At 57.5% G+C, this 6,242-nt stretch overlaps 1 protein-coding gene across 1 annotated transcript in view; it reads right to left on the bottom strand.

The window, feature by feature from the left end:
- The window catches only part of LOC104123314 (E3 ubiquitin-protein ligase NRDP1), an 18,372-nt gene that overhangs the window by 5,352 nt on the left and 6,778 nt on the right, over positions 1-6,242 (bottom strand). The window contains 1 exon segment of the mRNA XM_009635551.2: positions 1,989-1,995. The gene's annotated coding sequence lies outside the window, so the exon portion shown is untranslated.

Here is a 6,242-nt window from a genome sequence, read left to right as displayed (position 1 = left end):
GCCCGGGCAGAGCAGGTCCCAGCCCTCACAGTGTCCCGGTGCCCAAATTTCCGCTCTCTCCTCCTAGCGTGGCACAGCCAAGCGCCGCGTGGAGGAGCAGGGGGAAGCGGTCTCAGCCCCCTGTGTGTGTGCTGATCTGCTCCTCCGTTCCGACGCGCTGCTGGCACTGCTGCTCTCCCACACATGCTATTACTAATTTTGCTGCAATTTTTCTACTTGCTGGTTGTTTGGGTTGGTTTTGCACAGTTCTGTTGGGTTTAGAGAGGAGAGGACAGCACAGGGCGCCTCTAACAAGCAAGCCCAGTCCCACGGGCTGAGCAGTGGGATGCGTGCCAGGGACCGTTCCTGGGTGCAGCCAGACACCCCCCCCAGCCTCACCGCATGAGCTGTGGAGGAACCAGCTCCTTCCCTGGGAACAGCAGCCCTGCTGGCTCCTGGCACCCCAGCTGCCTGCTGTAGGTGGTGTCCTCTGCTGCCATCCCCAGCAGCTTTCCCACTCGGCCGAGTGGACGCCCAACACCACCTCCAGCGGCGCGCGACCCCGGCTGGGTGCTCCAGCGCCGGGACGAGGAGTCCCCACGGCTCACCGGAGCTGTCGGGGCTCCTGCTCCCAGCACAGAGGGCGTGCAGCGCCGAGAGCAGCCCCGCAGGCACCAAGCCCCCGTCCCTCCCCACTGAGGATGGCAATCCCAGGTAACACCGTTCACCAGCTTCTTGTGCTATCAGCCAGAGGCCGACCTTGAGCTCTGCCCTGGCACACCGGCAGTTACCAGTTCCTCTGCAGCTTGTCCCTAAAGAGCCAGCTGCTCCTCTCCCATTCTCACCAACATCAAAGTCGGTGACAAACCGCCACGGCCATACAGATTCACACTGCGCTTGGCTCCAGATAAAGGAGTCCCCACCCCAAACACAAGCAGGAGCCAAGAGGGGACGGGAAGTACACGAGGGCATGCGGACGCCACGTGAGGCTCCGAAACCAGCAGCCATGGGGTGAGGAGGCTGCAGCATGGCAGCGCTTCCAGCTGTGCAAACACCAGGAGCATCTACCTGCTCCGGAGGGCAGGTAGGGACTTGCCCTGCTGCTGCTCCGCAGCCAGACATGGCCACCCAGCCGTACCGAGCTGGTAACAACGCCACGTTACCTCCCCAGCCAGCTCTTCGCAGCTGGAAGAGCTTTGGCTCTAGCCAGACACAGCAAGCAGAGCTGGTTGTGGAAACCCCTGCGTCTGCTCCGCGAGAGCAGCAAGGGAGGAGAGGAGGCGATGGACAGACAGAAAGGGAGGCTGGAGGTAATGCAGTCGCTTCATGGTTGGCCCTCGGGACCCTCCCCAAGTCAAAGGGCAGCAGGGAGGGACCTCAATCAATCCCTGGACACTGTGAAAGTCAGACGATAAATCAGCTCCACGTGCAGATGGATTCTTTGCTCCCACAGAGCAGGCACAGACAAAGACTCCTCTGACGGAGGCTGGGGTGGGGAAAGTCCCTGTGCCAGTTTGCAATTCAGATAAGATTAACGGCTGCAGGGAGAACGGATCTCCAAGATAGGTTGCTCTTAAACCTTCCCACACCTTTGGAGAGGTGCTGTTCTCCTCCACTGGGAAAGAACCCAAATTCCTTCCTATGCCTTTATGAGCCGCTCGCACCACAAGTCTCAGCACCTCCAACACATTTACATTGGGTTCAAACCACCTGGAAGGGCAAACACAGATGGGGAGGACCCAGCACAACAGCTCCTGGCTGCCAGCTGAGCCACAGGGCAGCTCGCTAGTCCCCCACGGCCGAGGGGCTTCGCTTTGCAGCTGGGACCACTCTGACCACCTCTGCTGCTCAGTGCTCGGGCACAGGCTCATGCCCTGGTGTCTTAACATGTCTCTGAATCCACAAGCAGCTCCACAAACAGCCTGCCCCCCGCTTCCGCTCGGGAGGCAGCGCCTGCTCCCGCACAGGCACTCAGGTATCCAAGTGGAACCAGACCGGGCACCGCTTCTCCAGAACCACACTCCCTAGCAACCTGGCTTGCTTTGTCTTTCGCTTCCCAGCTTCCAAATCCAGCCTCATCCTTCCAACAAACAGCTGGGCAAGACACTGAACGGCTTCGCATCCGCTCAGGAAAGAGCCAAGCGGAGGGCAAAACACAAGCGCCGACAGCCAGCCTTGTATCCGCCAAACAGAGGCCACTTCAGAACTTCCTCCAGAAAAATTTCAGCACCTGCACAAGTCTGAGCACCTCCAAATTCTTCTCATTCCTCGACCCAGGTGTTCCCCCTTCTGCCAGAGATCATCTGTGGGGCTCTGCCAGCACAGCAAAGCAAGGAGCGCCCTGCTGCTATCGCAAAGCAGAAACGGGAGAGCTGGAAGTGTCTACAAATGCTCGAGATGGAGCTGGCAACCCAATCTCCCTCCTGCTAGATCCAGAGGTGAATTAATGACCTGGCCCCGCAGGATACTGGATACACTCATTCTTCCCTGGGCTCAGCAACCTGCAGGATGGCCCCAAAGAAGGAATCGTACAGCTAATAGCAGCAAGCCCTACTTGCGCAGCGCTCCTCAGAGCTTAGCAAACACCTTTCCTGGAAGAGCTTGCAGAGGTGCTCGGAGACCAGGGTGAAGCAGAACCATCTGCAACACGGGCGAGACACGATACAGGGACGAAGGCTGAGCAGGAACCCAGACAAACAGGAAACTGCCTCCACAGCACACAGCAACACCGCCTGTGATTACACTTGATTGAGGCAAATGAGCTCCCCTGTCCTGCCCTCTCCAAACATGCACAGCTTCTTGATGACCCCAGCACCACCAGCCTGCCTTGGGACAACTCGCAGAGATGCCAGGGACAGAACAACTGGGCATCAGCCCCCACTACAGAGAAAAGCCAGGATAAGTCACTTCCCACCCCTTCCCTCCGCTCCCCTTGTCACCACGCTCCTGCCTTGCCTTTGTAGATTGTCATCTTCCTGGCCTGGGGACCTGGAAGGCCTGCGCCCACTGCTCAACACAGAAGAGATCTACATAGCAACAAGGGCTTGATGGTATCAGAGAGGATCGGTAATTAACAAGTCAAAAGCACTTTGACATTCCTACCCCTACCCAAAGCCTCCTCAGCATCCACCAGCGGAGACAAAGGTCCCTAATACGCCCTCGGGGAAGTAGAGGAGAGGAAAGAGGAAAGCAACCACTCACTCCCCAGCTGGTTAGAGCAGCGCTGCACCCAGGACAGCCCCAAGCCCGTCACATCCCAACGGATCCCTCAGCTCCCGATTGCTACGGAGGGGCCAGCATCTCATCTCCAGCCCTGACGAGCACTGCTCTTCCGTCCTCCCCATGAACCTGCCATTTATATAGGCAAATGTGACACCTGGAAGTTAAGGCAGACCATTGCTGTGCACACCCCCTACTCTGGCCACAGGACTTTCATCCCTACGCACCCAATGCATTCCAGTTTTGCTCCAAATCCTGGGCAAAAAGGGGCTTCATTCAGTTGTCTGGCACAAACCTTTCTCCGCCCTACAAACGGCAGCGCAGGATCCCAGGGAGCAAGGCTGGGGCTCCGACCCAAAGCATATCTGCCCATCTCTCATGTCAGCAGCAACCATACAGATAAAGATTTCCGTGGTAATGCTGTGCCGTCTTCCAGCACGATAACCGACTGTTCCTGCCCCCAGAGGAAAATTCAATTGCTGAGAATATTTTTTCTGTTGACAAAAGGAAAATTAACAGCTTAAAAAAGGTCCCCCTCCTCCTTGGAAAAAAAAAAAAAAGTGTCTGCATGGGAGCCCATGGATTTGTTCCAGAGCCCCCAACGCACATGTTCACATGTTCCCTCCTTTCTGCCACAATATGTTCAAGCCGCTGGATCCCAGACACCTCGGCTGAGCCAAGCCTTCTGCCTGGTCGACTGCTCCAGGCACAGTCTGTGGAGCAAGGCAGCACCTACCAGCTCCGGAGGAGCTCTCCACTCCGCCGGCACGGGCGGCCTGACTCATCTGGAGCTTGCAGGGTTGCGTTTCCACCATCCTGCTCGCCCACACAGCCAGCGCTCGCCGGTCAACACTGTCTCAGACTACGAGCACACCTGGGCAAGGATCCAGGGCGACCTGGAAAGGGCCAGGCTGTAGACAGCTTTTCTGGGAAAGCAGCATCTTCCACGAGATCTTACCGGCACCGTTGCCTGCGGGTGCCGGGGCAGGAGCAGACACCTCCACCTGCACCATGCAAACGGTGTGCCAGGCTGTCGGGAGACGCTGACTCACTCCCAGGAGCTGACGAGTACAAGTGTGAGCAACACGAGCAAGGACCAGCGTGGAGGCAGACAGCAGCACGGCAAGGGAAGCCAGTTTCACCCAAGTAAACAATGTGCTGGCTACAAAACTCCCTGGGAACCCCAGCCACCCAGAGCCCGAGGAGGCGAAGGTTTGGAAGAGGCAGCGACCAACCTCGACCCACGCAGCTGCGCCGAGCAGAACAGGCGACAGGGCCGACTGCCCCCGCAGCGAGAGCTCACCGAGACAAACCAACCTGGACCAAGGCAAGCAACAAATGACAACAGTGAGAACAATGTGGTGACGGGAGCGCAGCCAGCACCTACCTACTAAACACAGGAAGAAAAAAAAAAAATACGCCTGGAAAAAATTCAGAGTACAGTGGTCAGTAAAGGCAAGGACTGGGCAAAGAGCATTGGCCGCCCCAGGGCCTTGTGTTCAAGCACAAAGGTGTCCAGCTCCTCCCCGGGGACAGCAGCCACCGGCAGCGCCTGCCCACTCCGCTGCCTGCCCTCCTCTTAGCAGCGGATCCGTGCGGCCAGCCCCTCTTCCGAGCCAGTATCTGGTGCCAGTTCACTAGGGAAGCCCATCCCTTCTGTGGGAATACAGAAGACCAGACAGAATCCCTTAAAAAATTAAAAACAAACAAACAAAACAAATCAAACTTAATTAGCCTGTGCTGGGAGTCTCCAGCATCAGGCTTTGCCTGCTTCTCAGGGAAGAAAAAAAAAAAAAAGACCCCATTTTCTCATTATTCCCAATATAAGCGTTGCCAACAGATACCAGAGCTGCTCTGCAGCTGGGATAGCTCAGAAGAAACCTGTTCCGTGAGCAATGGTGTTTTTAATAATCTTTCCTAATTTCATCAGCTTTGTGAGCCAAAAGAAATAGAATTAAAACCAGAAAGCAAGGGGGAGGGGAGGAAAGGGAGAGAAAACAACATATGGATGCAAGAGGGGCTGTTCTGTAGCAGTCACAGCCCAGCATGGGAGCCGGGACACCAGTGATCTTCTCACTGGTTTGCGCTGTGTGTGTTCTGGGGCACCACGCTTTGTTGTCTCTGTTTCCCTGCTGTGAGTAAATACAGAACATCTCCGGGGGGCTGGACGGTTTCCGAAGCAGCCTTGCTGCCGCTGGAAAGTTTCCAGGGGGGAAAAAAAAAAAAGCGACCCAGAAGCTTAAAAGTAGTCAAAGTTTTCCAGCCACTGGCTCCCAGCCCCCAGGATCTGCATCCATTTAAGGTGGCCTCTGCTCCCAGGAGTCCTGGTCGCGGTAAGGGAAGAGGCTGCCGGCACTGCTGGTGGGACGGCCGGTCGCCGGGACAGAGCCACACAGCAGAAGCTGCCCCGTGGGTACCTGGGAGGGAGCGCAGGGGCTCTGCAGCGGGGCTGACATTTGGCTGAAGCCCTTTGCCAGGCTCCATCACCCAGCCCAGGCAAGGAGGCTGCTCCGTCAGGATCAGGGCTGGCGCCAGGACGCAGGCAAAAGGGCTCTGCTCAGCTGGATCTCCGGTCTAACGAGCAGATTGAAGATGGAAGAGTCACCAGCGTTGAAGCTGCGCCCGTGTTCCTGCCTTGCAGCTTTAAAGCAGCTCCTGACCTGACACGATGGAAACCCTCACGTCTGCAGGCAGAGCTGGCTCCGGTGACAGCAGCCCGTCCCCATACAAGGGGAGAGGATTCACCAGCCCAACAGCAGCCAGGGCGCAGAGCTGTGACCCTCTGTTCTCTCCTGCAAGTGACCCAGTTAGTGCAGCCCAGCTGGCCGGGGGCAGCTTGCCAAGCCCGGGCGATTACTCGCCTGCCCTCCTGCCAGCACCACGCACTGCGGCTCATGACATCCCCCGGCATCCGAAGTCCGTTTTAGAGAGCACGGCGCGGTCAGCAGCTGTCATGAACTTGCTGGGCCCCTGCAAGCCACAAACTCGAGATGAGTGCCCAGCACATGGCCACCCCGCTCTGGGTTAGGGCCACCCGGCAGTCG

The sequence above is a fragment of the Egretta garzetta genome, unplaced genomic scaffold (genome assembly GCF_000687185.1).
Source record: "Egretta garzetta isolate BGI_Z169 unplaced genomic scaffold, ASM68718v1 scaffold1283, whole genome shotgun sequence".
In the NCBI taxonomy this organism is placed as follows: Eukaryota; Metazoa; Chordata; class Aves; order Pelecaniformes; family Ardeidae; genus Egretta; species Egretta garzetta.
This window is presented reverse-complemented; position numbering and strand designations above follow the sequence as displayed.